Source organism: Boleophthalmus pectinirostris, unplaced genomic scaffold, assembly GCF_026225935.1.
Source record: "Boleophthalmus pectinirostris isolate CB_2022bp ecotype Guang Dong unplaced genomic scaffold, ASM2622593v1 HiC_scaffold_8, whole genome shotgun sequence".
Taxonomy (NCBI): Eukaryota; Metazoa; Chordata; class Actinopteri; order Gobiiformes; family Gobiidae; genus Boleophthalmus; species Boleophthalmus pectinirostris.
This window is the reverse complement of record NW_026571515.1, coordinates 17,687,957-17,712,792: the sequence shown is the minus strand read 5'-3', so window position 1 is coordinate 17,712,792 and position 24,836 is coordinate 17,687,957. Positions and strand designations below refer to the sequence as shown.

The 24,836-nt window shown below is 37.4% G+C and overlaps 1 protein-coding gene across 1 annotated transcript in view; it reads right to left on the bottom strand.

Moving 5' to 3' along the window:
* The window catches only part of LOC110158091 (plexin-B1-like), a 108,278-nt gene extending 84,018 nt beyond the window's left edge, over window positions 1–24,260 (bottom strand). The window contains exon 1 of the mRNA XM_055165735.1: window positions 23,982–24,260. The gene's annotated coding sequence lies outside the window, so the exon portion shown is untranslated. The remainder of the gene's footprint in view (window positions 1–23,981) is intronic.
* Between the last annotated feature and the right edge of the window lie 576 nt (window positions 24,261–24,836).

Below are 24,836 nucleotides of genomic sequence, written 5' to 3'. Positions count from 1 at the left end.
TGACACCGGGCAGCAGAGCGTGTATTGATTGGCCAAAGCTTTAGAAATGCATGTGTCAAGGCCAACTGGGGTCAAACTGTGCAGCCTGGAGAAGAATAGAGGAGAAGAGTGTGAGGAGGGAGGGGCTGAGGGGAGGAGAGGGGCAGGCGACACAACCCACCGAACATGCCTCTGGACCAGGAGATTCAGGGGAACGCTAATGGGGATGGCGTGCTTCTGTAGAGATACAAAATAGAGTATTCTGATTCAAAATGCTGAAATGTTAAGGACTTATCGTACGATATTTTCTGATCTATGTTGTTTCTTCATCAAAAACATACCTGGAATCTGTTTTGTTTCATTTACACATGTTTAACACACAAAACCTGAACAAAACCCTGAATATTTAGGCTGAGCTCTTGGATGATTTCAGCCCTGGAATTGCCAGTCTACTGAGCTAAACATAAAAGGAACTTGAAAACTACGGGTTCATGACATCACAAGGTGGAACAGAGCATTTTGAGCTTTGAGGATGTAGAGAATAAAAGATTACTCATGTAAATAACCATGTGTGAATGAAACAAAACACAACCACAGGTCTGTTTTGGATGAGATAACAACTTTATAACATGGCTTAAAGCTTTCAAGAGTCAATTTTGCATAAAACAGGAGCATTAACAGAAAGAACATTGAAATGGAAAGCCAATATAGTGTCTCTTATGTTTATGCAAGATTAAAAATAAAATCAATATGGCATTATTTTACTTGAACAAATATGTATTTACAAGTTGTCAGTAAACAAGCATAACTGACTAAGCATTTTGAGATGCTGTTATGGCAATATTTTTAATGAATGATTATAAAATATTCATTGCCTAGGATTATAGAGCATTAAACGATAAACGATGTGTACTGGCTTTCCTTTTCACCTTCCACATATCAGTTAAGACAATATCCTGACATGAAATATAATTTATATAAGACTGTTTACTGTAGTTGACCACATCTGATCTTTTTTATTTACACAAAGCTATTCTGTGGTTAATTGAGAGATTAATAACAGCTACATTTGGATCAGCTTTGCCTCATTTTATTTTAGTTTAAAGGAAATAAATGCTGTTTTCAGTCTCTGCACTGGTATTGGCTGACATCGGGTATCGGCAGGTACTTAAAGCTAAAGTATCGAAATCGGTATTGAACTGAAAAAGCTAGATCGGAGCAACCCTAATAAGGAGGACAGTGCTTGGTAATAAAAGAATACATTTTAAGTTATAAAATGAGAAATATTGTCAGATGTCCAAGGCAAGAACAATTATTAATAGCTCTGACATTTAAGGGTTCATTCAAAACAGCTGCTCTTCTCCTCCTGTACCAGCAAATATGCACTAACTTTCTCCACAACAACAACAACAAAAACAAAAACAACAACAACCACAGTCTGTTTCATGATTAGGAGAACATGCAGACACACCCAAAACAAACCCAGGAGTAAAAACATAATTAACCTGATTAGCACTAATGAGGACAAGAGAGACAGACCCTTCGCAGACACCTGCTCACTGCTGGAGCTTCTGCCTCTCTGATCGTATAAGGTCCTATATTACACAAAATTGACTCTTGTGAGCTTTAAGTCATGTTATAATGTACTTTCCTCATCAAAAACAGACCTGGAGCTGCGTTTGAGTAACCCTTTATTTAATTAGTCTGTCTTCATATCCACTTTTCGATGTCATGTAGTGCTCGTTTTTAAGTTAACATCTACCTTTTTGCTTTAGTTTAGTAGACTGGAAATTTCAGGGCTAAAATGGTCCAAATGATTGTGATAGTGAAATGATGGTGAAGGTGTATGGAGTTTAAAAACACACTGGAGCACTTCATGTATTACCACATGATATCACAAGTTGGAACAGAGTGTTTTCTTTTTTAGAAAAGAACTAAATATGCAGAGTTTGTGTGTTAAACATGTGAATGAAACAAAATACCACTCCAGTTATGTTGCTGATGAAGAAAGTCATATAATAATAGTAAAAGTATTATAATATGGGCCCTTGAATCAGTGAACAAGCCACTACAATTTAAAAGGAACCTACATGTTTAAAAAGCCCACATTAAGAACCAAGGTTATGGAGCAAAACTTCACTGTGAAAGGACTTCATTTACAGAATAGTCTTGACAAAGATATAATAGAATCAAGTACAATGGTGGCATTTAAAAAACACATAAAATCCAGTGTAATGTGTATGTATGAAAAAGTAAACTAAGCTTTTGTGCATAATAGTGAAGATTTTGTTTGCATAATTGTGCCAGAACTGAAATGTACTTATTTGAAATGTTTTAAAGTGACTATCAGTGTTGACGTTTTGTCTGGAAAAGGGGGCAGATAACATAAAATTACTCTTCTTTCTGCTCCTTTTTCATTCATTCACTGCTGATGTCTTTTTACTTTTTAAATGAAATAAATAAATAAATAAAACATCCATCTCAGTCCATATTATTTGACACAGTAGAGATATACAAACAGCTGTCCTGGTTGGTAAAAACATGTTTGGGTGTATGGTAGGTTAATCACAGGTCCAGAAGCCTGGCCTGAGTCGTGTGAGTGGATCCGTGCAGGGGGCGGACGGCAGCTGGACAAATAAACCTGAGCCCACTCCTGTTGGACTAATGGACACCACTGTGCACTTACCGCAACAGCTCTTGGCCCTTCTGTTAGCAATAGCATTAGCCTCTTTGATGTGGAACCATGATATTAACAATAATACGCCCTGCATTTGGGCCTGGTGTTTGTTTAACAGTGGCCCAGTCGGGAGGGGCTCACCTGGGGAGACCCGGAGCAGCAGGTGAGTGAACCACAAACTACTAACCACAAAATAATAGGCCCTATAGGAGGTCAGATTAGGGTAGGGCAATATGCAAAAAAGATATCAAGTTTCCTTATAATTACTTTTGATTTTTGCTCATAATAACCTGCTCCTACAGAATATTCTCAGGTACATTCAGCAGATTTGAATAACAAATTTTTGACCAAAGCGATATATTGTCCACTTCTTTATACGGTATATTGGTTTTAAGGGAGTGGGACGTCACCCATAGCACTCAGCTCCAGTCAAATGAAGCTCATGAGGCTTGCAGGATTTGGACCCGAGTTCTATATTAAGCATAAGAATTTATTTACAGATAAAATCTCAAAATAAAAGCACCAGAATCATGTGGAGTGGGTTAATGCAAACATTTTACCAGACCATACCAACTTAATTTATAAAACCTTTACAGCTGGCCACAGAGCTGTACACAAACGTAGAATAGACAATAGCAGTCAAAGTCACAATACAATGACTAAAAATCATAGAAAACAATAAGTTACTCAAGAACAAGAAATATACATCTCACTTGTTAAAAGCCACTGAAAAAATTTGCATTTTAGGAGTGATTTTAAGACCAAAATGATGAGGCTTACTGCAGCAATCCTAAACCAGGACTGAACCAGGAGGACTAAACCACGGCTGAACTAGGACTAAAACAAGACTAAACTAGTACTAAACCAGAACTGAACCAGGACTGAGTGTCAGGCCCGAAGGTGCGCCTGCATAGACTGTAAGGTGACCGCAGCGTAGCGGATCGCTCGATCGCACTTTGCGGACACCCTGCTCCACAGGCTCGGGGTTCTCCCTCTCTCTCTTTCTCTGAAGTCCAAGATTAGTCCTGGGCTAGTTCTGTTTTAGTCCTGGTTTAATCCTGGTTTAGACCTGGTATAGCTCTGGTGTCCAACTGATGTTTGTGGTGTTAAAAGTAGCCTCAATTAGGCCACTGCTAGACCTGCATGAAGTTGGAAATTATTTGCTGTTGCAAAAATCGTTTATGAATGCATTTAAAAAAAAATAAAATATGAAAATACAATATTAAAAAAATATATTATCAGTTGTTATTGAAACTCATCAGGAACACAAAAGATGCATTTACTTCAAAGGCCTGTATGAGGTAGGGCAGGCAGTTTGGGCATTGGGGGTGGGGGGGACTCAGGGGAGGGTCACATTCACCCAATTTGAAAACCCCTGGTCTAGCACGTGAGCTATGTCTATGTATATAGTCTATGGATAGTACCCTACAATTCTAAAGGAATGATGATCATGTTTTTTGAAGTCTAGATTGGACAATATGGTAATAAATATGTACCCCATTTCTGTAACAATATGCCTTTTTGATAAAATCACCATATCATGATTGACTATTTTTCTTGTGAAGCTCTTTTCTCAAACAATGACATTTTCCCCACGCACTCTTCCTAATGGTCAGCCTCAGCAATGCCCTGAGTTAGTGACAGGTGGATGAAGAGTGAACTTTCAGAAGAAGCTGATGAGTTTAGTTACCACTTCAAGATAATATAAAGATACAAAGTTTTAAATGAATTGTAAAAAAAATAAAAATAAAAATTGTGATCTGACTCCATACACCCCTGGTATATATCCACCGCTATATGTCATGATCCATTCAAGTAGCTTTACACTGTCAGTACGTACAACTACAACCTTCTGCTTTGTCTGGGTTAGAATTAAATTAAAATCAAATATGGGAGAAATAAAAAAAGTAACTCTCCATGACAGTAGACGGAGATATGGACCAATGTCTGAAACGAGTCTGACTGATGCCATATTTGATTTTGGAGAGGACATCCAGACTTTACTCACAAGACTCTATTAAGCTCTGGTTTCTGTGTTTGGTCATTTCCTCCTGTTTTCTCACTGTGTGGTCAATCAGGCTGAAACCGCACTGAAAGCCTATCCTCCCCTCTGCACTGGACTCTAGCTCCTGGTGTTTGGTTAGCCTCCCGGACAGAATGGGACAGCACATCGGGGCTCAAATCTTATTTAAAAGAACACTGAGAGACAGTTTAGCAATGGCATATAGCCTGACAGATGAGAAAACTCTTACAGTAAGAAGGTCTATTTGCACTTCTAATACTCTAGTTCAAAATACCACATAGTCAGTCACAAATAAACTATTGTCCCAGTTTAACAATACAATAAGGCTCAAAGCTGTAAATCAGTAATAATTTAAGACCACAAACTATAAAGAAGTGGTCTAAGGGAGTGTGACATAACCCATAGCATTCGGCTCCAGTCACATGAAGCTCACAGAGGCTAGAAGTTAAGGAGCACATTTGGAGCCAGTTCCAGTAGAAACAGGAATTAATTTATTGACAAAATACCAAATAAAAACACCAGGATCGTAAAGCGGTTTAATATGAACATTTTAAGAGAGAGGGTGACAGTTTTTTGTAAAGTTAATTGAAACCAGAGCTGATGGAGCCAGATCTCCCCCATGTTCACTAAATATTTGGAAGGTAGCGGCTTGTAGGGGTGTGCAAAAATATTGGAATATTGATATATCATATTGTTTAATGTAATGATACAGTATCAATATCGTGGGCTGCTGTATCAATATATCGCCAAGAGTATTTTTTGGTATGTTCTACTAAATTACTTTGCTACAGGGCTACAGTTTTGTCGATTGTTTAGAGGAACGAAACTCGTTTATGCAACACATTTGACATTTTCAGTGTTCTGATGATTAAAATGTTTGCATTTCATATGAACTTTGCACAAGAAGTGGTTTAACAAAGACTTTTAGTGTCACAACTGTGATTTAGCCTTTATTTTTTATTGAACCATATCGAATCAATTTGAAGTATATCGTATCAAATCAAAAGTGCACTGTTTCAAGGTATGTATCATATTGGCAACTTCTTAATGATATCCAACCCAACTCTAGCAGCTAGCAGGTTAGCTTTGCACAGTGCCTTAAGCTCAAAATTATACAACAGTTTATGATAAGCAGGTTGATCAGCCAGAACCATTAACTTTGTCTGAGAGGCAGGAGGGCTTCTCATGTAAACCTTTCCACCGAGTTAATATTGGGTGTTTGCCTTAGTTGTGGCAATTTCAGAGCAATACCTGTTACTTATTATTTAAGTATCAACATTTGTTCAACCTAATAATGGTTTAGGGCGAAATTTATGGCTAGCAATAAGATAATGAAAAGATCTTATTATCCCTCTAATGAAAGGATCCCGGACTAACTACCATTTAAAGGGCCCATATTACTCTCTTCTAATTTATGTTGTTAGAATTTCTTTCATTCACTCATGTTTAATGTACAAATCCTGCATATTTAGTTTAATAGAATACACTCTGTTCCACCTTGCGATGTCATGTGGTAATACAGAAAGTGCTCCAGTGTGTTTTTAAACTGCATACACCTTCACTAGAATCATTTAGATAATTCAAACCCTGGAACTGCCACACTCTACTGAACTAAAAGTAAAAGGCAGGTGTTGACTTGAACACTATCGCCTCGTGACATCACAAGGTGGAACAGAGCATTTTGAGCTTTGGAGATAAAGACAGAGGAATAATAATAAAAGATTACTCAAACATGTGTGAATCAAAGAAAACACAACTCCAGGTATGTTTTGATGAGGCAACAGCATTATAGCATAGCTTAAAACTCACAAGATTTAATTTTGTATAATATAGGACCTGAAAAGAATTAGTTCAATAGACTAGACAGTTTTTTGTTTTTTTTTTAAGAAAAAAAAGAAAACTCCCAAGCAGCCAAGTGCACATGGGCTCCCTAGTCACGTGGCATCAACATCTGAAATAGCTCCCTGCTGTTTTCCATATTGCAGCCACTACAACACAGGCTAATGACCCAGTGTTTTGAACCCTCACTGACCAAACATCTAGAGTTCACAGGGACAAAAGGAGACATGTTTTCATTGTAACTCAGTCATAAACACATGACAGAAGACACCAGTCTGAAAAATGTCTTCCGCTCCCAGAATCCTCCTGCTTGTCTTTCTCCACACAGCCTATCTGCCCAAGGTCCTCTGAATTATACTCTTGTCTGTGGTGCCTCTCCCTGCTTCTCATTTAATAAAAACAGTGAGTGCATGGGTGGGTGGGAGGACATGCTCGCAGGCCTGGCGTTGGCACAAAAAGCAGCTATCTGTCAGCTGAAGAGGGCTGCGGGGAGGGGTAATTTAAAGCCACTTTTCAGGTTCAATACCAAGCTTCCGGATGAATTTCACAAACGCACATCAGCGTTTCCTGGGACGTGCAGTTAAAGCCATGTGGAGAGCCCTGGAGCAAGGTAAAGATGAAAGCAGAACAATAAATATTAAACTAGTACTTTACATAGAGTCATGCAAAGTACTGTAATTAATTAGAGATAGACTATCACTGTATTGATTGCATTTTCTGTCATCACAACTACATCACAAGGTCATTAAAGGGGCAATGTTTAACTTTTCTTGTTTAGAGTCTGCCACCTGCTTGTCTTTAGTGTTTTGCCTTGATTATTCCAGAGTATGGAAATAAACTTGGTAATCACAGTGGAGACAGGTTAAAGGTTAATGATTAATCTATAGAGAAATAAGCTTGCACATGGTAAGAATTCATGTTTTAAAGTATTTTGAGCTGTAAAACACCTGTAATTGAAGAACTGCAAGGGAGAGGGAGTTTAATATCCTACTGGGGAACATTACACGCAAAAAATAACATCTCCATTTAGACGAGCAAGGACCCTCAACCTTAGAAGTTACATAGTGTACCTTTTCAAAAAGTACTGTAATGAGAGAGAGACTGTATTGATTGACACGATAAGGTAATCAAGTGGAGACGCTGCAGGTGAATGGGAAAAGATCTTCAATTTAAGTCTATGTTTGTATGATGATGGTCTGAACAGAAGATGCAAAAGTGGAGTCGCATCTTCTCTTCTTATTTAGACGAGCGGTTTTAGGAGGAAATCTGCGTGCATACGGTGACGCAAAAGTGTGTGGAATTCAATTGGCCATCTGACATGTTTGTTTTTGTGTATTGTATGTGATGTAAACGTGACCAGAGTTTTGTGTTTTGGGCAGCGTAGATGGAAACTCTACGGTGGAGCGTATTCAAGTTTTCCAGTCTGAAGGGTGGTTTCAGATTTTTGCATTTTTAAGCCCCAAAAACGCTGAGACCGTCTAAACAATAGGCACTTCTGATAAAATATTTTGTTGTTTTTACCCACAAACATTCTCGTCTAAACAGGCCCTTAGAGATATTTTGAAACTTCTGTAGTTTACTCATATAAATGTAAGAATAAAATGTATTACAAGGTTTCTTTTTTTTTCGTGTAATGTTTTCATATAAAAAAAAATAAGGCATTTCATGTGTAAAAACTGCCAAAATTTTGCCTCCTTGGGAACATTCAAAACAGAAGCATGGAAAGAGCCTGGTTTAAATTTCTTGCTTCTTTTTGTTGTCATATTAAAATACAAAAAAGAAAGGGATTTTGGTTATCTCATATAGTATCTGAGTAAACTAGATCCCGCAGCCGTTGAAGTTGCAGTGTTCCATATATCTCTATGGACGCAAGTTAAATATTAAAACTTAAAAGCTTTCAGTGCAGAGTGGATAATTTTGTTGCTTCCACATGAAAGCTTCTATGCTGAGAGTCCAAACTCACCAAAAAACAAAACTTTGAAAAAAAAAGTTTTACCTGTCATATCTCACCTTAAAAAAGATTGTTTGAAAGAAATGGGAGCTGCTCTTCTGATTGTTTTACTGCTGAGATTTGAATGAGCGTGGCCCAATAACTAGTCTATTCTGTAAGGTGGGAGAGTGAACCTTGGCAATGGAAGCACACAACAATGGGAACATTGAGTTAACTGTGAGTCAAGATTGTTAAACTTCAGTGTAATAAAGTTAATAATAATAACATTTACTCGGCTCTCAAATCTCCATAAGGCTTTCAATGAACAAATTTGGGCCCAAAGCCAAAACTCTCCAAAGAGATTGAGTTTGTGGTCGAGCTGGGCAATTAATCCAAAGGTCGAGCGATCGTAATGTCTAATTGTCAGTGATATGGTTTGGGGTTTTTGAAATGAGAGGTTTACAGCCAGTCCTCTGTCAGTAAATGGCTTAAGGTTTGGAGCATACTGAAGACTTTGGAGGAATAAATCGTATTTTTGTTTTTGTTTTGTTTTTCTTTTGTATAGCACATATTAAAAGTATGTATTGTTTGCTCATGTTCATGAAATCAATGCAATTTCAAATTTTACTTTTGAAAAGACTTTAAAAAAGAAAAACAATAAAAATCGAGATCAACAATATGAGAAAAAGAAATCTCACCCAGCTCTATTTTGTGGACATTAATAATAGTGACACTAAAGCCGCTGGCAAGACGACTTTTTCAGAAAAGCTTCCATCTCCCTCCAGCGCATTTTTATGGCTCTAGATAAATAAATAATCGTGTTTTAGTGCCTAAAAAAGCTGATATGTACCAACATCCAATATCCTTTGGCTCAGCATTTCAGAGCATCGCTGTAGTCATAGTTTTATTGTTTTGGACCATATGACAATCCTGAAATGGAAAATGAAAAATACCAAAAGACCCACACTATAAAACACATTGTAGTATAAATCGGATAAGTGTAACTAATGGATTATCATAATAAGGTAATTGAGCTCATGTAACATATGCTTACAATTGCAGCTAATGGAAATCATTGTTGAACTGTAATTACAGGTAATGTGTTATGTAAATGCAGTTAATGGGCCACTAGGCTGTAATGTTCCTCTGTTATTTTATCCATCTGTGTGAGAGTGCCTTGGCCATTACAGCTGAAATGAGACGAGACATCTCTTGCATTATAGGTTTATCTTTAAGCTATAGCCCATCTCCCATATGAGAGGATAACTCAGTGAGCTGCCTCAGGGTATTTGGCTCATGTCTTAAGAGATCTGATGGTGAGTATGGCCTGTAGACAGGTAAATCCATGTTCGACTGCTGACTATAAGATCCGGGCTGACTTAGCATTAGCCTCTGGACCTGCTCAGAATCCTACCCAGAATCCATCAGGCCAATTGACAGCAGCATAAAGCAATCTGGGCTCAATCAATCCCCACAAACTTATCTCCACTTGTGCAAATTACATTGATCACGTATTGACTGGCAGTGATTCCCAGCTCCATTGTTAAAGTAACATAATTAATCAATTTAAACTGTTGTGGAGGTGAATATTGCATGATCTTTGCGGTTTATTTAGGTCACATGACAGTTGTATTCTGAGCGCAAGGAAATGTTAACAAGACAAATGCTGAGGGAATCCTCCAACTGTGCATGGCGCAGATGGCTAACATAGCGTAGCAGCATCCAGACACAACTGTCCAGGGATCAGGGCTGCATGGGTGTGAAGGGGATTATATCTCAGGGCAAAGGCAACTGGGAGCACATGGAACTGGCCTCTAGGCACCAACAAAATCAATAAGCTAAGAGATGAAAGAGTTAAGTGAGCGGAGAGAAAGCGATAATTTACGTGGGTAACTGCATGATACAAAACACAGTGAAAGGAGCTGGAGGAATGACAATTATATTTATGAATAGGAATGCACCAATACAATATACTGCTGTCGGAAGTACAAAATTCCTTACTTTTTTACAACAACTAGCATGCACTTCCTGATTACCAGAGAATAGAAAGCTTTATAATTAAATGTAGACAGCATGAAGTGGTCTCATTTGACCCCAAGAACCAAATCACTGCAATCCCTTAAAGTAGATGATTCAACACTTGACTCACTCCCCAAAAGTGGATTACACAACCTTACATCAGAACAGTAATCGTCATTCAAACTAGAGAACCACCAATATGTTTGTTTTTTTGTTTGCTTTTATGACCGATAAGCTCTGCTGATATATTTGGGCCAATGTATGTAGGGCCAATTTTGATTATTTTAATTTTATTTTACTTTACTACAAACTCACATATAGCCGTGTTTTAAAACCACGAACATCTATTAGAGTGGGATATTTCTTGTTGTTATCTTTTCACCCTAAAGTGTTCAAATATAGGCTTTGCTGGAGATTTAAAGTGCGTATGACAGGTTAGACTATTCTCGTTTTACTAAACTAATTCAAGATTTTTATATTTAAGATTTTTGAAAAAAAAAATTCACAAGCATTTTCAGATTTTGGCCATTTCTTAGGTTTAAAATCTTACTTCCTGACATCACACTAGGGAATTCATAGCTGTCATCAAGGAAAACTCCTCTAATGTCACAGATATTATTATCTTACCAATACAAATATAAGAAATCACTTTAAAACACCTCAAATTGTTTCTAAATTGTGCCTAACTTTTGGATAGAATTCTCCTAGTTCCTACTTCCTGTAATTTTCAATATATTTTTCTGCATTTCTTCAAATTGCTTCTTGAATTTATAATCCCATTAAATTCGGTCAAAATTATAGAATCATAAAAATCTGTTGTATGTACTTTAAGGCTGAGAGTTGACACACTTTCCCAATATAAAAAAAAGGGCCACATCCACAGTAAGTGATCAGGGCGGGGTTAAGACAAGGGATACAACAATAACCAAAATATCGTGATATCATATCGTCAAAAGTCTTACAATCATATCATGGGTCACCAAAATATATCGAATTATACGTTTATTTGCAATTCTTCGTTATGGTGCAGCAAGAGCTAAAAAATCAGGAGAACATACAGTACACCATGATCCTTTGCTCTGTTTCAGTCCAATCATGAAAAAATAACAGCACTTCAGCACTTTTAAATCTAAATTATTTGGATTATGACAGAAAAGGAGCATATTCTTAATTAAAAATATTTGGATTATGACAGAAAAGGAGCATATTCTTAATTTCAGCATCCTCAAAATGATTCAGATCGCGAAAATATCATATTGAGAAATTTGGAAGAAGTCCCCGGAGTAGACCCAGGACACGGTGAAGGGACTATGTCTCTTGGCTGGCCTGGGAACGCCTTGGGGTCCCCCTGGAGGAGCTGGAGGAAGTGTCCGGGGTGAGGGAAATCTGGGACTCCCTGCTTAGACTGCTGCCCCCTTGACCCGGCCCCGGATAAGCAGAAAAAATTGGATGGATGGAGATTTGGATATCGTTACATTCCTACTATTTGATAAGACAAGAAGAGCTAAAAAGTCCAAATATCGGCCAAACGTCGGCCTATCTTTACTTCAGACTGATAACTTCTGCTACTGTCACTCACAACACTTATCCTTATGCAAACAATGGGGACATCCACTGTGAGTAATCAAATATGGAGGGCTGTGTCGAGGTAGGACAGGAAGAGCAGCTGGTAGCAGAGTTTGTGCGTCCTGTGGTCTGGGCCGCAGGCTGGTCTCTCTGGGGACATGGGGCGGGTGGAGTAGGTGGGGGTGGGTCTGTTGGCACATTTGCAACTGTCCCAGGACCCAGCGCAGTCTCCGCACAAAAGAGACACGCCCCTGCCTCCAATATGGCACGCCTTATTGTGGTCCACTGTAAGAAGATTAGGTGAAACAGGATTACATTAGAGATCGTAATCCTCATATTGTTCATCATCTACTTATATTTTCCATTCAGGTCTGGACCCATGATTGCTGATGGATTAAAAGCTATCATTTCTAATTAAATGTGCCTTTTAAATTTATGGTTAGTGTTTTAAGGTAATGAATAGATCTTGTTATTCTGACTATAAAAATCCATTCATTAGTTTAAACTGCATCTTTATAATTACAATCGGAGAAGCTAATATATTTACTGTAGTTAATGCTTTTTTGTATTGACAAGAAGTCCCAAGTTTGAGTGATTGACAGCTTTAGAGCTCAGTCAAGATTAGTTGGTGTGTAGCAATCATAGTTCATTTTCAGCAGCCACTCTCATTCAATAAGCATTAAAGAGCCCATATTACGTTATTTTCTGATTTATGTTATAATGTTGTTTCCTCATCATAAACATATACATGAAATTATGTTTTGCTTCACTCACACATTTAACGAGAACTGTGTTTTTAAACTTCATACACCTTCAGTAGAATCATTTGGATGATTTCAGTCCTGGAATTTTCAATCTCTACTGAACTAAAGATAAAAGGCAGCTGTTAATGTCAGTACAGACTAATAATAAAGGATTACTCAAACTGTGTGAATGAAACAAAATACAACTCCAGGTATGTTTTTTTTAAGCTCTCACGAGTACATTTTCTGCATAATAAAAGACCTTAAATTGGAACTGCTTGATGGAAAACACAATTGGTAGACAAAATGGTTTCAAGAATTCTCAATTTGAATATGAAACAAGAAGCAATGGACTCACATTTGTAGGATAGTCTATACCAGGGGTGGGCAAACTACGGCCCGGGGGCCAAATGCGGCCCTTTAATCTTTTTAATCCGGCCCGGCAAACTTGAATAAATTATAAGAGTAAAAGTTGTAATGCTTTGTAATGATTTTCAATTGAAATTCAAGCACATGTTTTCTAAATATCCCAAGCTATTTTTTCTCTTATGAGGTGGATTACCAAACTCCATCCATCTGCTCCTGGTCCAGCCCCTCAGTCAAATTTTAGAACCCTTAGTGGCCCACGAATCAAAACGTTTGCCCACCCCTGGTCTATATTGAGAATATGAGTGAACAATTGCCTCCCCAGTTTACGTCTTAATCGTACCCTATTTAAAACTTAAACAAATGAAAATCCAAACCTAGAGATAAACCGATATTTGAACTTATTAGCGTATTAGCGCTTTAAATCTCCAGCATATTTTGATTTAGTCAACCTGATCCCTAAAAAAATACACACAAGGCTTTAAATTAACACTTTAATACAAAGAGATAACTGCAAAAAATTTTACTACACTGCTCTCTTATAGGTTTGCGCAAAAAAAAAAAAAAAAAGTTTAAAAAAGGGTAAAGTTTAAAGAAAATATATATATATATATATATATATATATATATATATATATATATATATATATATATATATATATATATATATATATATATATATATATATATATATGTAGTGGAAAATAATCAAAAATAATCCCAGAACTGTACAACACAGATTCTCAGTTTAACTAAAATATATGATTTAGATTAACAATAAAAAAATATTCCCACTCATGTACAATGCTGCAATCCAGACCTGCATAATCAAAATCATAATCAGGTCACTGATGTTTTAAGGATTTTTCTCAGTAGTTTTCCATAAAGCAGTAGCCATTCAGTATAATTTCCTTGACAATCTCAAATATGCTTCTGTTCTTTGGTACCACGCTAACAAAACAGGCTCTCAGTCTGAGGCTGTAACAGATGACGTTCTTCATGTAGGACCAGGGAACAGCTCTTATCTTTGTTTTCTATCCAAATATACTGGGCCCCTTAGTGTCAGCACATTGGCCTTTTCCACGACAGAATTCTCTGTGCTGTGTTCATGATCCGGGGCAACCCAAGTCGATAAGGACCGAGTGGATTTCCATTTAAGTCCTGTACGCTGGGCCAGTGGATAATGAAAAGATGTATGACTGCCAATCTGAATGTCAACCATCACGGTAAGTTTGGAAGGTGTCAGATCATATGGAGAGGAGAAATACTATGGTCATATTTGAACCAGGAGGAGAGTGAGGTAAACGGTCAAAGGTCAAAATGATACCAAGTTCATTTTCTTACAATATAGTTTCCAATTTAGAATGCATAGTAAGTTTTTGTAAGCACTGTAAGCACTTTGAAGATTAAAAAAAAGCTGTATGTTGTAAAAAATTTAAGCTTGATCATAAAAATTTAAAATTATATAGCACTTTTTGGAGACTCAAAACTAGGTTACAGTGCTACACCTTACTGTCCCTTTAGGGAAATTTGTCCTCTGCATTTGACCCATCCTCATGTGACGCCAGGGGACCCATCTCCAAATCTTGAGTTAAGCTTGGTCAGGACCTTAGCTGGAGGGTTTTGGGACTACAGGTTAGATCACTGTTTCCCAAAGATTGGGTCGCAAGAGATATTTTTTGGGTCACCGGATATGCGCCTGATATGCTGCTGCGCTCTCCTCCTGCACCCCGGACTGGAATCTTTTTGTAATTATTTTATTGACTATTTTGTTCCAATATTGCTGGTTCAATTGAATGTTGAAAAAAAAAAAGAAATGGGCTACATTTACTGTCCAAATAGGCAACTTATATAGCTGGTTTGATGACTGTTTTTCATTGTTTAAAACTTGAGTAATACTAATTGTTCAGAGAGACACGATCACGCAGTCAACAATACAATATCCTCATTAATGTTCAATAATGGTCAAATCCATCTTTATTTTGTGATTTACAAATAATGTCTATTGACTTGGGTCGCAAAGGATTTATAAAATATGGGTCCTCAGAAAAAAAGTTTGGGGTCAGATGATTTGTGCTCTTAAACAAGTCTCTCACACATAAAATTACAATCATAAGATACCTATAAATAGCCAACAGATTTTCAGTTGGTCACTGTCATCTTTTTTGTTAAAAAAAAAAACTAAATAGGACCAGGAGCACTCATATTGATCACAGGCTGTTGAAAAATGTGTTGTTTAAATCCATTTTGTAGTATTTCTTGAGTTTTCAGACAATCTGAAAACTTTTTTTTGCTAATCTGTGTTTTGAAATATTTCACCCACAGATATGCATTATAGAACACCCCCAGCATGATGTTACTGCAGAGTATCAATAGTACATGTTTTAGTTTGTTGGGGGACATCAGAGAGCCCAGAGTAAATCCTCCAAACATAGGAAGAACATGCAGACACCACAGAAAAAGGTGAGTGTGTTATTCCTACACTGTCATATGTCATGGTCAGGTTTTGCATAAGGCTATCTCGTCTAAAACCTTGTGGTCAGGGTGTGTCCCACAAGTGTTGCTGCTGTGCGTGCTCCTCTCTGCAGAATGTGACACAAGGGCCCACCATCAGCTGCTCACACTGAAACAGGCTCATAGGCATCACCATAACACCACCGCTGATGCTGTCAAAGAACTGTCATTTTAACACCGCACACACAAGTACAGGAAACAAACACACTCCCATGTCTGTTCAGTTCACTCAAGAGATTATCAGTAGGGCAAAGTTAATAAAACAATTAGATGGCAGTAGGTCAAGATAATGCACTTTAAAGTTTGATATATAGCTGAAGAAATGACAGATGATAAACAAAATATTGATGAATAAAACAAGAAAGTAAAACCAAACAAAACAAAAAAATGATAAACCAAATACTGAAACAAATTTATGCAATCATATAAGAGTAGCTTTAAACACAAAAACTATTTAAATCTACAATCTACAATACTGTTACAAAATACAGGCTGCAATAATTAAATAAATATGAGAATTAAACTCAAGAATAAACTCAAATCTTATCATATTGTCAAAAATAAGAAAAAAATCATGACAGGATGGGTAGTGACCTTGAATTCAGCTTTTTCAAAATATCTCAAAATATTCATCCAGTAGTACCATATGTTAGGGAAATTCGCTGGATCGGATATTGGCTCCCAAATATCGATTCAGTAGATATATTGGTTGGACTTACAAAATGATGTAATAAGGCTATTTATTAGGGGTGGGACGAGACACAATTTTCATGAGACGAGACACAACACGAGATTAGGTCCATGAGAATGAGACAAAATGAGATTCTGACATAATTTGCAATAAATAAGTAGTGCAATCCATTTCACAATTTATTTTATGTAATACTTTAGAGGTCATTGTACTACTGGTTTTTGGAACTACAGCTTCTCAAATTGCGTAACTCGTCAGCTCTTTCCACTTTTTTTTGTCCAAGCCAATGGGAAAATTGTGGGGAAAAAATGTCACGAGATTTTTTTTTTTCTCATGTGTGTACAGTCTTTTGGCAATTTTGTCTCGCAAGATCTTGTGGCCCAAGATCTTGTCCCATCTCTACTATTTACTGATCGTAGGCGGCCAAGAAAGTCTCATAATGATACTTGAAACCACAGTATCAAAATCTGTATTGGAACTGAAAAAGCTCAATCTGTGCACCACCAGCATCTGTCTGTATGTATGTGGCAAACAATAATCATGTATGGAGGTCTATAAATAAAAGATAATCATAAAAAATAATAATAATTCTGAGCTGTATTTGCATACAGCATTGCACAGAAAACCACAAGCTCAGACCAGCAGACAAACGTTGAAACCAGCAGATTGAAGCCATCCAAAAGTCAAGCACAGGTGACATGGACCTAGTGTATGTTTGCATAAATGTGGTCGAGGGAAAAACATGATCATTTGTGTTGCAAAACAGCCTCCAGGTCTTTATTATTTTGTGTGTAAAAGGATTTAAGAAGATGGATAATGGAAATGCTGTTGAATGTGGATCAGGGTCTCTTCTCCGTTTTTTTGATTTTTTATATTTAAAGGTGCACTTTGTAACTTTTCAGGTGTAGGGTCTGTTTGCCTGTCTCCATGGAGATATGACTTACTTAATCTTGCGTCTTTTCAATTGCAGGTTCAATTTTATTATTCAAAATGTTGCCTCAACACAGATCCGATCTGTAACATGACACCCCGATTGTCTTCATGGGCTGGGCATCATTAAGAAGTTGCCGATACATACCTCGATACACAGGCCATGATACGATACATATCTCAATACAGGGCACTTTTGATTCGATAACGATATATTTCAAAGCGATTTGATATGATTCAATAAAAAATAAAGGCTAAATCATGGTTGTGATAAAAGTCTTTGTTAAACCACTTCTTGTGCAAAGTTCATAATGAAACACGCCAATTTTAATCATCAAAACAGTGAATGTGTTGCATAAATGAGTTTCCCTCCTCTAAACAAGTGACAAAACTGTAGCTGTTATAAAATAATTGAGTAAAATATACCAAAAATACTCTTGGTGATATATCAATACAGCAGCCACCGATACTGACACTGTATCATCACATTATTTTTGCACACCCCTAATAAAGGTGGATAAGTTTAATGTCATACTGTGGAACATTTCAGGCAACACAATATGGTAAGGAGACAAGCAGGTGCCAGATCCTACACCAGAAAAGTTGCATAGACCATAGTGTGTTTCTTTTTATTGTCATGTTATATGTGCAAAATAAAAAAAAAATTAAAAAAAAGAAAGGTGCACAGAGGTTAAAAACACAGTGGAGCACTTCCTGTATTGCCACATGACATTACAAGGTGGAACAGAGTGTGGAAACAACATCATAACATCAGAAAATAGTGTAATATGGGCCCTTTAAAATCCCGTCATGCTCTCAAAGTGGTGTTATGCGACAGACTCCAGTTCCTCTCTCTGTAATTCATTAACACATATTCTCAGCAGGAGCGACTCCACACCACTGAATACCTGTGGACTGTGGAGCTATGAATACTCCTTACAGTCTCCTGCAGAATGTGGCACCAAAGCAGCACTCACCAGAACTCATCGCCTCTCACACCACCAGCCCCAGAGCTCGGACCTCACCCCGTCATCCAGTTCTCACGCTGTTATGAAGGAGCACTCCCCTTAACCCCTGTGCACATTTGACTCCTGTAAATCATAACACCGTGCCTTCACCGCCTACACGCTCACTGTCCTGTTTTATGACACATTTAATTTCACCATAAGCAGCTGTGAGTAAGATTACAGGTCGATTCTTGTTCACGTTGTGTAGTGTATATTAAACACAAGTGAGTAAAAAAGCCACTTCCTCAAGATAATCATTCAGACACATATGATTTCAAGTGAAGCCTTTAAGTAGCTTGTTCACACACAAATGAATACACCAGCATTTAGGAGTGGACAATATGCAGGGCTGGGCAATCAAATTAATATGAATGAAAATAAATAACTAAATTAATTTGATTCATTCAGGTTTTTAATAATCGACTTTTTGAAACAACTGCATTCACTTTTCTTACTTGCAAAGCTGGATAATTAGATACTTACAAATACAAATGTAACTGTAAGGCAGTTCTTTGTTGTTTTTTTGTTGTTTTTTTTCTTAAATAATAGGATACAATGATAAGAATGAAAAGCTCTTGAGATCACAATTTTGAGTTGATGCCAGTTCAGTTTTAGACTTTCTTTAAGGGGTAAGTTCAAGCCTGTTTTTTCTAAGAATTCACACTAACTAAAAGTGGAATTAAATGGTCTGTGTTTTGAGCACAGAGCTACTTTTAACAAATGTTGAATCATGATGTTATATCATCCAGCCCTACTATCTGGATGGACTTGTGTTGTTTCTTTCACTTTTGAGTAATCCTGCTCATCTTCTCTAACATGATTCATCATAAATGTGACCTCGCAGCATTAGGATTCATTTGCTCGACAGTAGGCAGGTACTTTTTTTATTTAACCAATCGCTGCTATTTGGTCGTGACATATATGATGCAGCAAATCCCGTAGGAAGAAGGGCAATAACGTCTTTCCCCTTGATAAAATTCACCAAATATTCTCTTTGTTTCCGGCTTTAAATCCTCGATCTCAGGAATCATTTCCAACACAGATTCTATGGCTTCATCTACATCCATCTCGACCGCTTTGTTTACTGTTGTGCTGTACCACAAAAGGGACCCAGACAGGTGCTTGAGTTTGACGTCATGGCTTCACAGTTCTTCACTGACTGGCTGATGTGCAGTCTACAACTTCCTGACCTAGTTGCTGGATAGAAATGAAATTGAGCAAAGGCACTAGGTGGTGCCAGGCTGGCTACATTTTCTCATCCACAGGCAATCAAAATCCTTTGTTCCACTAGCTGATGTCATGAGGTGGCCCCTGGTTTCAGAACAAAGCCTGGCCAGTGAATATAGTTTTCACCTATTGTTTTTAGTATTATTTAAACTGTTCCCTTCAGTGTGCGCCATGTGCAGACAAAAATCTATGTTAGAAAATTAGTACTGAACTACTTATACACATTTACCCCACATTATTCCAAGCGATGTAATAAAGAAGTATTTTAAGAAGCCAGTGACAGATTAAATATAGGACATATACAGTAGGAACAATATTGAGAAGTGACAACATGAACATTACTTAATATATTATAATAACGGACTATTTTTATTTGAGAGATAAAAAGTGAACTTTGTGCCTTGTGGGTGCTCCTATTTCTGCCATGAAAATAAATACAACACAGATCACCGTTTACTGACTAACAGTAAACCTTCAAATGGAGCAATCCTGAAACAATATCTCTGAGGTGCAGATTTCACAGATGAGGAGGACGGTTACCAAATGGTTTGAGATGATAAAAGGAAACAGTAACATAATATATCAGACGTTGCGATGACCAACTTCTTCTGAAACCCCCAACAGCTTTCAGACAGATGGGGAGCAGCACCAGAAGACCACGCCAGGGGACCCTTTAGCTAAAACAGAAAACTGATACAACTCCAGAGAAAAGTGCATTCAATTCACATTTTCAACCAAGTAACGATCCTCCTATCATAAGTACTTACAGATCAGCTTTTCAGTGGGCCTTATCGTTCAATATACTGGACATTTGGTGGAAGAATAATTTTTATCGTTGTACTTTTTCTTTGTAATTGTGGGATTCTTTTTTGTTATTTTTATTGTTCTACGTTGAGATTTGAGCTGTAGAGAGTTAAATAAATGACTATTATAGATACAAACTAAGTACTACAGTGTTTAATTCAGCTATTTATTTATTAAAGTCTGTGTTTTTAACCATATTTAAAGGTGTACTATGGAATTTTCTGGTTAGTGGTCCGTCACCTTTTTGTTTCTATGAATATGTCATTGCTTTGCTTCGAATGTTTCACAATATGATATTAAACAGATCTACCTCACATTTATTCAATTACAGCCGGTTTTATTGATTAAAAATACCTACATAAACATGCTTTCTGACTGTGAGTGGGGTTGCCTCTCCACAGTTCTGACCAGTAACTTGGCCCGGTTTGGTCTCCATGACAATAGAAAGGTTTAATGCCATACTGCGAAACATTTCAGACAAAAGAAAGAAATAATAAAAATCTACATAGAGAAACGCAGATGGCAGATCACAACATTTTAGAATAGTTTTTTTGGGAATAATTCTGCTTAAGGGTCTCAGTAGCATAAATTTATTTCAATATTATCACTTATCAGCAATATTTTCTTCAGCAATGTATAGCACTTCACAATTTCTTATCATCACAGGCTTACTTTGCAGTTACCAAAGTATAGGATATTGGTGTAGACTCAATGCAATACAACTTCATATAGTAGATCCCCCACTGTATAGCTCAGACAAGTGGGGTAACATGATATGGTACTCGTAGGGCCTACAGCAGACAGATGGTCAGCTATTCAAGAATGGAGATTCAAAGGAAAAGAGCGCACAGGTTCAAGGCAGGGCTGCACGACCACAAAAATCTAACAAAGAGAGACCGCTCAACACTCTACAAATAAATGAAACCAAAGGAGAAGTTATTTTGAATGGAAGAATTTGATTAGTTTCTATAGGAACAAGTCAAACAAAGGAAGAGCAGATTAACTGTCTCTTCTCCTTTTAGAGAAGTTTGCAGAACATTAGGAAAGGTCTTTGTGAGTGCCTGTTTGATTTATTCACAGCGAGCATCAGACAGGAGTGAGCCTCACCTAGTCTCCGAACAGCTGAAATCACAGGCCAGAGTGGAATAAAAACAAACGCTTCTCAAAACATAACCTGCCTGCAATATGCGAACCACCTAAAAGTTAAAGTAAAAGCCTGAATGCATCTCACAGGGTACAGCACAGTTAAAGAGACTATATTGCACTACTTTCAGATTTACATTAAGGTGTTTCCTTCATGCATGTTTGACACACAGATTCTGCATATTTAGGCTGAGTTCTTCTCTCAAAATGAAAACACTCTGTTTAACCCTGGAATTGCCCATTTCTACTTAAGGTAAAAAGGTATTGCTGTTAACTTAAAACCTACCACTACATGACATGACAAGGTGGAACAGAGCATTCTGAGCTTTGGAGATGTAGACAGACTAATAAGAAAGGATTACTCAAACACATGTGCATGAAAAAAACACAAATCCAGGTTTCTGAGAAGGTAACAACATCCTAACACAGCTATAAGTGTGATATTTTGCATAATATAGGACCTTTAAATTTTATGTTTAAAAATTCCAGTTCATGATTTTTGGAATAAACAAACTTATTTGTAAAACACAGTTTTGTAAAACACCTCTTTCTACCATCTTTTTTCTGAAATGTTGACAAAATAAACAATGATATATAGCCAAGTGGTGCCATTACAAAAGGTCGATGTTTGAGGATTATGACGTGAGAACCAAAAAACATACAAGGATGAAATCATTTTTGGAAGGTACTCAAAGAACAAGAACCATAAGGCTTCAATCATCATCAGAATATATTAACACTAGACCAGAAGCAGATGTTCTGATGTCTTGCCCAAGGACACATCAGCAGCACTGAACCACCAGCCTGTGGTTAGTGGGCAAAGGGCAACCTTCACCACCTGAGCAACTGCCATCCCATCAGATTAGTATCATGACTCACCAGATGGTCAGAGTTACATACAGTATAACACTCAGCTTAACACAACGATCCTTTATGTTGAATTAGAAGAACTCTCTTAACAGAGGAAGAACAAAGCATAGCTATTAGTTCAACATAAACTCTTATTTGTAGAGATGCTCCAATACAATACTGGTATCGAATACTGGGGGCAATAATGAAAAATTTGCTGGATCGAGTATCAGTTGAATGATATTAAGAAAATATCCTGGTTGGGCGAGGTACAGGCTGATTTTGGCTGATAATGTTTAACCTTTCATTCATACAAAGTAGTTCTGTAGTTATTTGAAGGTCACATATGACAATTGAATCTCTTGTGTAATAAGTTAACTGTGTTTTAAGGAAATACGTGCCATTTTCCATCTGTACATTAGTATCGGTTAATATCTGGTATCAGCAGATCATTAAAGTCAGAGTATCTATATCAGTATCAGAACTGAAAAAGCTTGATCAGTGCCTCCCTAGTTATTTGGGAATCTCAGCATCCTTTGTCCTCTTAAGAATGACCTCTATTCCTAAAGGCTACAAAAACACAGCAGAACAAGTCGAAGAGTTGAAATGATGAATAAACCCAAAAATGCATTAATATTCCTGAAAGCAGAGATGGACGGCCAACCACACGTGCACAGTTCAACACAAACACATTCTTGTGCTGGGCCTGGCCTTACATGGACAGCTGTGAATGTCCAGGCTGAACAGTAGCAGGTGAAACAGGTATTTAACATTTGGCTCACAGGGCTCACACACATACCACCATCAGCTGACAAAAGAGAGGTGCCTGACCCTGGCCCCCTGCGCCCCTGCCTCCTGACAGGCTGGGGGAGTGGTTTGTTACAACTAAACAAGCAGACAGCTAAGGAAGCACAACATTTAGTCTGAGGCTAAAATTGTAGCACTGATTTCATATTACAGTGTCCAAGAAGATTAGATCAAACATGTGGACGTTGCATGGTCTGCAATGTAAACAAAAGAACTGTGTAACTTTTACGCACAGGGTCCGTCACCTTCTTCATTGTTCTGCCTGGAATGTCCCACAGTATGGCATTAAACAGCTCTACCTTACATTTATTCAACTACAAGTAGTTGTAGAGCTCAAAAATACCCAGAGAAAAAGGCAATCTGACTCTGAGCGGAGTCGCCTCTCCACAGATCTTACATGTAACTTGATCTGGTTTGGTCTTGTGAAAATAGAAAGGTTTAATGCCATACTGTGAAACATTCCAACCAGCAAGTCCAAGCAATAACATCTCCACAGAGAAAAGTATCTGAAGGACCCTCCATCAGAAAAGTTACACAATGAACCTTTAGATCAGACATGTGGACACTGGATGGTCTCCAGTGTAAACAATAGGACATTCCCTGCTGTGTGATAGTTAAATGAATGATTAAATGATTAAAATTGATTATTTTTTAAAAATCCGATTTTCATATAATAAAGTAAAACCATAAGCAGCCTAAACAACGCGATTTTAACATTATTCACATAACAGCCACTGAATATCATTGAATAGCTTACACATTTACAAACGGGGAAATTCTTAGGATGTCTATATATCTTTTTTTTTTTTTTTTTTTTTTAAATCACATTTTATTTTTGTATTTTGATGTTTAATCAGAAAAACATACCTGCTCGCCTGTTGCCCTGTGGGTGACCCAGACCTTCCCACCCAAACACGGGGCTAGTTGGGAGTTCACATCCACTTCAGCCAAGAGTCTGTCCGGTCCTCCTCAAAATCCGACTAAACAATCACAAAAGTAAAATGAAAATCAAGTCCCTGAGGTGAGTTCTGGAGTCTGCAGGCGTGTCGCGGATCGTCCTCCAAATACACAAAGAATACGGCGTGTTGTTTTACCGAGACGAGCGCCCGGGACAGCGGACTGCTCCTCTGAATGAACCCGACAAGAAGCGAGTGTGCCGCGTATAGTTAGTCAAGTCAGACAGCGGAAGCACCGGAGGTATGGTGATGAGTCCTTCAAAATAAAATCGGAAGTGTATTTTACTTTCGTTTTATTTCTTTTAAATGGAGTAATTTCTAGCCTATATTTGATTAGGCATTAAAAAAAAAAAACTTAAATAAACACTTAAACACTATATTTAAGGCCATCGTATTACTCTTCTCTGTATGTTTGAATGTCTTTCTCTTTTTCTTTTTAATTTTATGATGATTTTTATGTTTTGGTTTGTTTGTATTGTGATTTTAACGTATTTCGCATCTGTAACTCACTTTGAATTACTTTGTGTACGAATTGTGCTATACAAATAAACTTGCCTTGCCTTGCCTATTAGACTACCGATATTTTACTTCTCCCAGTGTGAAAATGCTTGCACACATTTTAATAACAAAGCATAACACGCTTACACTATGTACACAGTGTATGATAGGAATGTTATGCAAACAGTTTTTGTAATATCAATAAGTTAGCAGTCTACCAAAAAGGTAAAGCATTTATGGAATAGCCTTACTTTAGATTAATTTTATA